A 12,036-nucleotide genomic window follows, 5' to 3' on the forward strand; every position below is an offset into this window, starting at 1 on the left:
CAGTTGTATCATCGGGGATCAGAGTCACATGTTATACCAAGTCTGAGAAAAGTGAAAAACAAACTTCGCAAAAGCTGTCACAGTCAAGGGAAAGCCGGAGTGTCCATCCTGCCAAAGTCACGTGTGGTCTTAGTTACACGGTCACTCCCACGGGTCCTCACAAGGTCATCTCCTGTGGGCTCAAATGATCAGTCAGCGATGTAAGACCCTTTAGCCTGAAAAATGTGATCTCAGACATCCCTCAAGTTACACCGTGCACATAGTGCTACTGACGTGACCAAAGTGACCTGCAAAGCCAACTGGTGCTGTTTGGCCAGGACACAGGAAGCCTCGGTGAGTCTCAGATTTGAGTGTCAGGGTAAATCATCCCAAGTTACCACATGAATGAAGCCATGCCTCTACCTAGACGTTCCGGAGTCAGCGGAAAAACTTTCTCATATTCACTCTAAGAAATCTATTAAGGCGATAAGGTATCGCTCTTTAAACAGGAGACTTTCATCCTCAAGGTGGTGGAGTAAAACTTTTCAGAATCATTACAAAAGAACAAAGAGAACAAAAACCAAAACCAAAGAGGACCATCAACAAAACTTGGAGACACCAAAACACAGTATATGAAGATGGAAGGCAATATCGAGACTGGAAAATCTATAGAGAAGGACAGTAGATAAGCTGTCACCTAGGACTGGGGATGGGAATAGAGAGTGTCTCTAAGGCAGAACAAGGTTTCTTTTTCAGATGATTAGGATTTTCTAAAATTAGAATGGGATGATGGTTGCACAACTCTGAAAATATTCTAAAAATGGGTAAATGCTATGGTGTGTTAATTAGATTTTAATAAATTTCATGAATTAAAAAAAAAAAGATGCAAGGCAAATGGGAGAACGTCAATGGTGGAGCAGAGAAAGGCAAACCCAAGGGCGTCCAGAGGGGAAGACAAAGAGAAGCACGACCATCCCCTTGCACACTTAAACAGCTGCAGGAACAGAGATGCCACAGAAAGCAGAAGGGGAAGGGAAGGAGTGAGCAGAGAAAAGTGTGACGCTGGGGTCCAGGCGGCACTGGGCCCCGCCTGGCAATACCCACCCCCGCCTCTAGAGGGCAGGAGCAACGGTCTCGAGAACCCAACCCCAAAGGAGGGACTCAAGGTCACGAGGTACCCAGAAGAGCACAGCTGAAAACAAAAGGTGAAGTGAAAGCTTCACTGGAAACGAGACCCCCGAGTTGCTCCTTCCTCCAAACCCAGCTTCAGGGTCACGCCTCGAATAATAGGGATCTTTCTCCAGAGTAAAGACAAGCAGGTGTACACCACCTGATCACCCTGCCGTGAGGCTCACCACCCTCAGAGAAAGAGAAGGAACTTCTGAAATTTAAAAAGGGGATGGCTAAAATTCAAAATAAAAAATCCAGTAAGACAGGTGGAAGGTAAACTGAGGAACTCGCCCAACACGTTACAGGAGAGCAAATGCAAGAAAATTCAAGTTCAATCCCAGAAGTCTAACATCCACCTAACAGAGAAAGAGAAGAGAGAGAAAAAGGTGGGAAGAAATGATTAAGAAATAATACAAGAGGGCTTCCCTGGTGGCGCAGTGGTTGAGAGTCCGCCTGCCGATGCAGGGGACGTGGGTTCGTGCCCCGGTCCGGGAGGATCCCACACGCCGCGGAGTGGCTGGGCCCGTGAGCCATGGCCGCTGAGCCTGCGCGTCTGGAGCCTGTGCTCTGCAACGGGAGAGGCCACAACAGTGAGAGGCCCACGTACCGCAAAAAAAAAAAAAAGAAATAATACAAGAAAATTTCCAGAACTAAAAGATAGGTAAAACCAGATTTGACGGTCTCTAGTAGAATGAATGGAAGAAAGGTCCGTATCAAGACGTGGAATTCAGAGTCCTGGGTTAAAGCAGAGAGCCTAAGTGTCTGGTGCAGAGCCCACACAAAGGCCTGGGTCACTGAACGGTCCGTTCTTCTCAACAGCAATGCTGGGTGAAAGGTTCTCACCTGTCAAATCAACAGTACTTGGAGCTTGGGACGGAGAGAGGGATAGAAACCAAAAACGATGCTCTGCCTTTTGCTTGGGAAACCGAATGGATGGTGGTGCCACGCTTTGAGAACAGAAGAAATGAGCTGAATAAAGCATCCTAAGGAGATACGTATGCCTATTACACAGAATGGGGCAAGGGTTATCTCTTTACCAGTAAACTTGACTTCCTATCTCTTATTTTAACCCTCCTTCCCCCAAAGCAAAATTCACCTCTCTTTATCTAAGCAAGTTTAAATTACTCTTGATTTACTGAATGTGCTAAGTTACTGGTCAAATTTAATTAAGTCGAGATTTACATTGGATTGCATTTTTTTAAATAAAATGCCAAGACGCTACAATTTTTTGCTCACGGACATATTGTTTCCAAGTGTTTTTCTATTTAACTAGATACCACATCCCCTGGGACTACTGACTCGTGCATATGGCCAATGACGTAATCAGACATCATAAAGGTGGGATATTAGTATACATCAAAACATCAAGAAAACCGACTCTTGTAGTCCCCCGGAACTGATGCTGTAAGCAAGTCACTGGATGTTCAGGTGAGCCTCAGGCTTTGGTGTCTCAAAGGCTGAAGCTGTCTGAATCGTCCAAGTCAAGGAATCTCTAACAGAGACCAACCAAAGTGACAGGTCCCGGAGTTATGTTTTGAATGAAAGGCAAGTGAACCTTGAATCCTAGGGACTAAAGGGCACCTTGCATTTCCAGTGTTTGCTTGGGTTCCCAGTTGACTGGGTTTGGTTTAAAAAGAAAGAATGAGGGGCTTCCCTGGTGGCGCAGTGGTTAAGAATCCACCTGCCAATGCAGGGGACACGGGTTCGAGCCCTGGTCCGGGAAGATCCCACATGCTGCGGAGCAACTGGGCCCGTGCGCCACAACTACTGTGCCTGCGCTCTAGAGCCTGTGAGCCACAACTACTGAAGCCCGTGCGCCTAGAGCCCGTGGTCTGCAATAAGAGAAGCCACCGCAATGAGAAGCCCACACACCACAACAAAAACTGGCCCCCACATAGCAACAAAGACCCAACGCGGCCAAAAATAAAAAAAACAAATAAATGTATTAAAAAAATTAAAAGAAAGAATGAGAAAAGAGAAGACAGATGGCTGGGTAGTACAGGGTCTAATTCATGCTCATAGATTGTAGTCTTCAGTAAGATGCTGTAATTTAGGTTCAATCTTGGATGAAAAAAATGTTATATAAATGCATAATCATGAGTAATATTTGAGAGACCGCTGACAAAAACTTGTGCCATGCATTAGGCTGAAGCGAGAGTCAGGGCTGAATATTTCATTTCCAACCTCTCGCACAAGGTCATATGTAAATGATCTTTTAATACTAAACACGGGCATTCTTTTGCCCTGATAAAAATCAGCTTAAAGAATGACTTTATTTTAAAATCAAAATTAATTCTGTTATGACACTTTTACAGTAACTACTCTTACAAAAGAGATTTTTGCTTTGTTTACTCCTATGGCCAATAAACATCACTAATTATATATATAACATATCATCAAACCTAGCCAAACTCAGCTCTGCTCCAGAAGTATGAGGAAGTCCTTGAAGGATACATATGGAAATTCAACCAATTTTTAGGGAAATGGGAAGAGGTGTAGAATAAGAATTACACATTAGTCTGCAGAGGGGCTCACACTCCAGCAGGTGCCAGGAACTGCACCTGCCCTTGAGCACACTTCTCTCTCCCCCTGAGGTGGCCGGAGCACAGGACGCCAGGCAAGATCTCGGCTCATCTGAGCATCCAACCTGGCACTGCTGTGAAGGGCACACGGCACACATTTCTGGGAAGTAAAGGCCAATTCAAACCCAAACCGACCAAGTGCAAAAAAGACAGCACAAGAAGTCATCTCTGAACCAGTGAGCTGCTAATCTTGTGTGCAACTGAACCATGTTCTGAAGAAAAGACTTAAGTCTTCTGCTTTCCCGCACTGGTGCAGAAATCCAGACCTCACTGATCAACGTGCTCCACCTCCTTTCGACACACCAAATCGAGTCAATGGATGTGAATGGCATTTCTAGCTTCTGGCACCATGTTTTCTTTTTTGCGGTACGCGGGCCTCTCACTGCTGTGGCCTCTCCCGTTGCGGAGCACAGGCTCCGGACGCGCAGGCTCAGCGGCCATGGCGCACGGGCCCAGCCGCTCCGCGGCATGTGGGATCCTCCCGGACCGGGGCACGAACCCGCGTCCCCTGCATCAGCAGGCGGACTCTCAACCACTGCGCCACCAGGGAAGCCCAATAAACATAATTTTTAACACTGCTTGTCTAGCCAGTAACTTTTCTGAGGCTAATAATCTCTCTCAGTCATCTATCCTGGAAGGGAAGACATTCTATAGACCAAGAACATCATAAAAAACGTGCCGGTTAAAAATGCGACACTACAAAACTGTAAGAATAACAAGTGGTTCCGTGAGTTGCAGCCCTCAGAGGACCTTACGTTTGACTGCTTTAATCTGACAAACAATCCCGTTGTCCCTCTAAACCTGGCACTGTGGACTCCACAGGATGGCTTATTCCTTCCTGTACGAGGGACACTCAGTAACGTCTTCACATCCACACGCATCTGTGCTCTCCTCTGCTTCCTGAAGCTCCCGAGACCAGGGTTTCCCACCTGTAGATTTCTAGGCTGTGGCTGCTCCCACATCCCGGCTTCTGGGCACGGCCAGTGCAAAGGTGGTGTCCTCTCTAGTCACAGCTAACAGGCACCCACGCTCACTGCCCAGCACTGTAGCTCTAGACGCACAACTTCAGAGACACCAGCAAGGTCCCCAAGATGGCATCATTCCTTTCAAATGATACCTCCAGTCTCCCAGAAACACCCTCCATTTAGCACCAATAAATGGGTGCTTGAAGCAGAATCGCTGCTGGCCAGGTTGTGGATCAGCTCTTTCAAGGAGCCATTCAACCTCAGCAGCCTGGCCATCGGGACCATCACTGTCTGAGCCCAGCCAAGCTGCAGAGTGTTCTCTATTCACTTCCAGCAGGAACCCTCTACAGCAATCAAACTGTTCTCCACTGAAGAGAGACGTCTATGCCCTGGGCTCAAAACCCAACGTGTAGCTCAGAAATGGGACAATCTCTTTGGACCCACGCTTCTCCTCCTGCAAGCGGAATGGTGACAGCAGAGGGTGTGTCGCGATTAAATTATATGAAGTACACAAGCTTCCCAAAGCAACGGCTTCAAAGAAAGAAGTTAGTTTCAAATGGATACTATTAATTGTTGCTTCTATAGAGACAGTCAATATAAAACAGCAAAAGGCCCATACGCTTTCCTGAAAGTTCTTTCTAGATAATATATATTTATAGAATTATAGAATTGTGAAGTTTAACTTAATGTAACAATTGGAAGTACAGAAAAGTTTAGAGCTGTGAAGTTCCCTTCGTGTACATTCATCTGTGGAAGAATGCATCATTACCCCGTTACTTTCTTCTTTCATCTTATATCAAAGTAGGACCCGTGACTTTCAAAAACGATGAAAGGGGAAATGTCCTAGGGATAATAAATGGGGATAAATACTTTTGAAGAGTAACAACAACAATAACAAAAAAAATCCCCCAAACCTAGAGAACTGAGAAAAGTTTAAAGGAACAAGACATATTCTTTTTGTTCAAAAAAGTTGAATAAATTAGCAGGACGTGGAGTGGGTAAACCATGGACCCACAGCACAGCTTAATCATGTAATTACAACTTGCATTTACTCTGAAATTGCCTGTTGGTTTCACCTTGTTTGGTGGTGTCACAGCAAACCTTCACCTGAACCCATTAATCTAGTGACGTCTTCCAACATACTGCGATGTTATCCGTTACTTCTAACCCACACTTCCCTTGTGTGACACTTTACAGGTTTCCACCTACACTACACCATTTCAATTTCACAAAAATGTCTGAGGCAGTACAAAGGACGTGTCCAATTTTCAGAAGGCTCAGAGACTTTGGAAAGGTGAGACAGCTTTCACCCTGGAACCAGGAAGCTGACTCCTAGCTCGGTACTCTTTCCAAAACACATGCCCATCTCCTTAGGAAACTATCAAAGAACAGTTAATGAGGCCCACATCCTGTCAGTTTCCACTAGGACCTGAAGGAGTCTTTGGAAACAAAGGCAGATAGATCCCCTCAAAGGAACTACCTGCTTCTTTTATATTATGCACTTTGTCAAAGAGCCCTCATAGCCCTAGGGATTGAAGTAATCACCGATATTTTAATCATTTTAATGTCTGTTATGCTAATAGCCTGCTAACAGCTAAAAGACTCTTCCCAAATTATACAACAAGGTGACAGGGATAATTGGGGCTCATTCACTCGAATCACAAACTCTTTCTGCTGCATAAAAAAATTAAACACTTCCAAGAGGGAGATAACTTACTGTAAAGGTAAGGGCAGTGTCACAGCTGAAATAGGCACTAAATGAAATATTAATTCACTTTTCTACCAATTTCCTTAATTTAAGATAGAAAAAGACACCTAGACTACAGATAGTAAAAGAGACATCTAGACCAGAAACCCACTTGACCAAGCCCTTTGAATAGAAAAGGTGTGTGTCTGTTACACGGGAAGTGAGGCTGGCTGGTACTGAATAATTCATCAGCTTCTCCAGGCCTTTCCTTCTCACCAGACACGGGGTGGAATGTGTCTTCACCCTCTGCACCCCAGTACCTAACACAGCATTCAACTTAAAACAGGGCCAAACAGTTCTTTGTGAAGCCAACCACTTCCTTTTTTTTTTTTTTTCTTAGTTTGTTGAGGAACAACATTCTATTACATTATATACTTCACAGTTCAACAGAGGACTCAACAGCTATGTGATGCCTGACTTTTAATGAATATATTTCCACGAGAGCGCATATTCACTGGCTGTCCATCACCACTGCCCAGTGTCACTAGTCAAGCATGAGACAGTTACTTGCCTAACGGACAGAAAGCTCGTGCTTTACTGTCCCCCTTGGCATCCTGGCCACTGTGTCAATGTCACAACATCTCAAACTGCCAAAAAAGCAGAGGTACTAAGGTGTAGATGGCTGACGGGAGAGCGTGAGAGTGTTTGCAGCACTGCGATACTTATTCTCCAGATATAAGCTCTTGCTCTAGTTTGAGAAAGCCATTTTTAAGTAGCAAAACTATAAATGGGAAGTCCTGTACTTTAGAATGCCACACAGACAAAAAGGAGCCCATGGATGGAAAGATTATGCCTGTCCTTTCCATTTTTAACAGCCCTGGTGCCCAGCAGCTTCTGGTACAAACTACTGCAGAGTGAAGGAATGAATGAAAGAAGTGAATGCATAGTAAACGTTAGGCAACCTACCTAACGTTCGTTCTGTAACTCAATGTTTATATTCTAGGAGGGATAAGATAATTCAAACATTATATTGGAGGACTGAGAATTGTGACCGTGCTTCAGGTTACTTTGGGAACCTCAAGTTCCACAATTTTTTCACAGTTCACATTAAAATTCATAACCTGAGGGTCCATGAGACAATACCAGACGGAACTGATTTTTCTTATCTATACACATAAATTGGAACCCTCATCTAAAAGCTCACTTTAATCCAGATTACAACACACTATCTATCTATCTATCTATCTGTCTGTCTACCTACCTGTCTATCTATCTATCTATCAACTGCTAATCTGACAAAATTGAACTTTCCTTCCCATTGCTATTTCCACGTCCCCTCTGTGTCCTTTGGGGAGTTGAACAGTCATGGCAACCGGCAGCCAAACAGAAGACAAGAACATACAGCTTCAATTTTATAGAATGATCAGAGAACAACAAATTAAAGTCATGACAACATGAGATAATTTCCACTGTTCTGCATTATATAGAAAAATATGTCTTGGACAGTATGTCAACAAAGTATGGAAAATCACACAAAACAGATGCGCCACAGCACAGAATTTCATTTCCATTTTTATTGGACGTATTTACTAAATCACTCACATTGTATAACAACTCATGCATAACTCTGGTGAGTTGCTATTTCCTTTGTATCAGCCTTCTAAGTTGATGTGTTTTCCTTAAAATGACATTGATAAAATGTCAGTCACCTTTGAAGGCTAGGGGCTGGGGCCATGCCCTGCCTTGCGAAACCAAGGAAGGCTTAATTAAGAGTTTTGAAAACTGCTCTTCATCTTTGCCATAGAGACTGTCTGCCTGGGAAATGTCCTTGCTCCCTTTCAAACCTCATTTCCATTTGAAGACTGCTATTCCCTAACTGCTTCTGGCCACTCGTTCCCAATCGCTACGCAGCCTCTCCCGGATCCATTCCCAGCACGAGATCAGTTAATAAGCATCCCCAAAGGGAACCTTCCCTGCTTGCTGTTCTCTGGGACTCCACAAGGAAATAAAATACGGCTCTGCTTCCCTTTCAAGCCAAGGGACAGCTGAGTTATCATCACTCTGAGGCTTGAGAATGGGACTTCAAAATGCGGGGGTGCCTTTTGATTCCACATAAATACTTCCCCAGCTAAAGACTTCATTTAATCCAGCAGCTTCTGAGTCATAAGCAAACACCTTCTGACCTGTGGACAACTAGGAGTGAGTCTATTAAATGACAGGCCTCTCCCACTGCTGACAGGAGCGGACGGGCTCCGAGGAGAATTACCTCTCCCTGATGTCCTGCGGGACAAAAAAAAGCTGATCATGGAAAAAACGAATTGAAGCATTTTTCACTCTTTTATTCACAATGTTTATGAAGACTGAAATTATCTTCTAATTCATTAACTTGGCCATTTTGCTAGTCCTTATGGCTGTTATATTAAAGACAACTTAAAAGGAAAAATTACACACACACGTCCATTTAAATGAATGTTTTCTTGCGGCTGCCTCCCTGACAAGGCCTAAGACCCAATTTGTGAAAGATGGGGTCATTTTCCACGCCACAAATCAAATGTGTAGTTTTACATGGAGGAATCCCTTTGTATATGTTGCTGCAGGAGTCACGGTACTAAGTGATATTTCATTTAAAAGGTTTGGACTTTATCAACAAGGACCCACTGTATAGCACAGGGAACTCTACTCAATAGTCTGTAGTAACCTACATGGGAAAAGAATATGAAAAAGAATGGATATACATATATGTATAACTGAATCACTTTGCTGTACACCTGAAAGTAATACAACGTTGTAAATCAACTATACTCCAATATAAAATAAAATTTTTTTTAAAAAGTCTGTACTTTAATTTTCAAAATGAGCAAAGTGCTGCTCATTTCTTCTTTTACACCCTCCTCTACAATTTCTTTAAAAAATCTAATAGGGCTTCCCTGGTGGCGCAGTGGTTGAGAGTCTGCCTGCCGATGCAGGGGACGCGGGTTTGTGCCCCGGTCTGGGAAGATCCCTCATGCCGCGGAGCGGCTGGGCCCGTGAGCCATGGCCACTGAGCCTGCGCGTCTGGAGCCTGTGCTCCACAATGGGAGAGGCCACAACAGTGAGAGGCCCGTGTACTGCAAAAAAAAAAAATCTAATAATGCAGAAGGCTAAACTTGCTTAGAGTGGGGAGGAAACGTAAAACAACACTTCACATAAAAGACCCCGAAAAGCCAAAACAATCTTGAGAAAGAAAGACGGAGCTGAAAGAACCAGGCTCCTGGACTTCAGACTATTCTACAAAGCTACAGTAATCAAGACAGTATGGTACTGGCACAAAAACAGAAATATAGATCAATGGAACAGGATAGAAAGCCTAGAGATAAACCCGCACATATGGTCACCTTATCTTTGATAAAGGAGGCAAGAGTATACAATGGAGAAAAGACAGCCTCTTCAATAAATGGTGCTGGGAAAACTGGACAGCTACATGTAACAGAATGAAATTACAACACTTCCTAATACCATACACAAAAATAAACTCAAAATGAATTGAAGATCTAAATGTAAGGCCAGACACTATAAAACTCTTAGAGGAAAACATAGGCAGAACACTGTATGACATAAATCACAGCAAGATCCTTTTTGACCCACCTCCTAGAGAAATGGAAACAAAAACAAAAATAAACAACTGGGACCTAATGAAACTTAAAAGCTTTTGCACAGCAAAGGAAACCATACACAAGATGAAAAGACAACCCTCAGAATGGGAGAAAATATTTGCAAACGAAGCAACGGACAAAGGATTAATCTCCGAAATATACAAGCAGCTCAATATCAAAAAAAACAAACGACCCAATCCAAAAATGGGCAGAAGACCTAAATAGACATTTCTCCAAAGAAGATATACAGACTCCCAACAAACACGTGAAAAGATGCTCAATATCACTAACCATTAGAGAAATGCAGATCAAAACTACAATGAGGTATCACCTCACACCCGTCAGAATGGCCATCATCAAAAAATCTACAAACAATAAATGCTGGAGAGGGTGTGGAGAAAAGGGAACCCTCTTGCACTGCTGGTGGGAATGTAAATTGATACAGCCACTATGGAGAACAGTACAGAGGTTCCTTAAAAAACTAAAAATAGAACTACCATGCGACCCAGCAATCCCACTACTGGGCATATACCCTCAGAAAACTATAATTCAAAAAGAGTCATGTACCACAATGTTCATTGCAGCACTATTTACAGTAGCCTGGACATGTTAGCAACCTAAGTGTCCATCGACAGATGAATGGATAAAGAAAATGTGGCACATATATACAAGAAATATTACTCAGTCATAAAAAGAAATGAAATGGAGTTATTTGTAGTGAGGTGGCTGGACCTAGAGTCTGTCATACAGAGTGAAGTAAGTCAGAAAGAGAAAAACAAATACCGTATGCTAACACATATATATGGAACCTAAAAAAAAAAAGGTTCTGATGAACCTAGGCGCAGGACAGGAATAAAGACACAGATGTAAAGAATGGACTTGAGGACACGGGGAGGGGGAAGGGTAAGCTGAGACGAAGTGAGAGAGTAGCACAGACATATATACACTACCAAATGTAAGATAGATAGCTAGTGGGAAGCAGCTGCATGACACAGGGAGATCAGCTCGGTGCTTTGCGACCACCCAGAGGGGTGGGATACGAAGAGTGGGAGGGAGACGCAATAGGGAGGGGATATGGGGATGTATGTGTATGTATAGCTGATTCAGTCTGTGATACAGCAGAAACTAACACAACACTGTAAAGCAATTATACTCCAATAAAGATGCTAAAAATAATGAAACAAAACAAAAAAAAATGACATTTCATACTCAACATCACAGTCTAAAGCAAACGGCTGTCACTGCACGGATAACTTCCTGTGTGTGATGCGAGGCTGCCGGACAGCAGCGAGCACTTTTATCCGGGTGCTCAGAGAGTCGCAGGCAGAACCAGGATCCAAAACTAACAAAAATGTGGGTTTGCAAATTTACAAATTCAAATTCTCAGAAAATTGGAAGGCTGAACCGAAAGCAATTCAAATGATACATGCTAGGCTTAAAAGCTTCCTGGCTTCTGGAAATGTGGGTGACAGGCAGGCCAATTCTGGAGTGTTTACTACCAGGCGATCAGCTAGTTCTAATCCTGGCTAAGGTTAAAAATATAGAAGACGGTTATTCCAGATTGAACAGGAGAAAAATCTGCATCTTCAGGGAATGACATTAAGGATACTCTGAGGAGACAAAGGCAAAATCTCTAAATATCTTGAATAGCTTCAATAAAAGAATTTGCATTTAAAACAAAGAAAGAATTAATTACGTGCAGACCAAAGCAGACAACATGCCCTTGGATAAAAAAATAACAGGCGGGACTTTTTTTTTTTTTTTTTTTTTGCGGTACGCGGGCCTCTCACTGCTGTGGCCTCTCCCGTTGTGAGCACAGGCTCCGGACGCGCAGGCTCAGTGGCCATGGCTCACGGGCCCAGCCGCTCCGCGGCATGTGGGATCTTCCCAGACCGGGGCACGAACCCGTGTCCCCTGCATCGGCAGGTGGACTCTCAACCACTGAGCCTCCAGGGAAGCCCGGGACTTTTAAATGGTAGTTTTTGTTTGTTTATTTGCTTTAGCTGAAAAACAATTCCGTA

The 12,036-nt window shown here is 43.6% G+C and overlaps 1 protein-coding gene across 14 annotated transcripts in view; it reads right to left on the reverse strand.

Annotated features, from left to right (window-relative positions):
* SIPA1L2 (signal induced proliferation associated 1 like 2) overlaps positions 1–12,036 on the reverse strand; it is a 238,114-nt gene that overhangs the window by 41,971 nt on the left and 184,107 nt on the right. The window lies entirely within an intron of this gene.

Source organism: Aethalodelphis obliquidens, unplaced genomic scaffold (genome assembly GCF_003676395.1).
Source record: "Aethalodelphis obliquidens isolate GAN/ISIS:26980383/991018 unplaced genomic scaffold, ASM367639v1 scaffold87, whole genome shotgun sequence".
In the NCBI taxonomy this organism is placed as follows: Eukaryota; Metazoa; Chordata; class Mammalia; order Artiodactyla; family Delphinidae; genus Aethalodelphis; species Aethalodelphis obliquidens.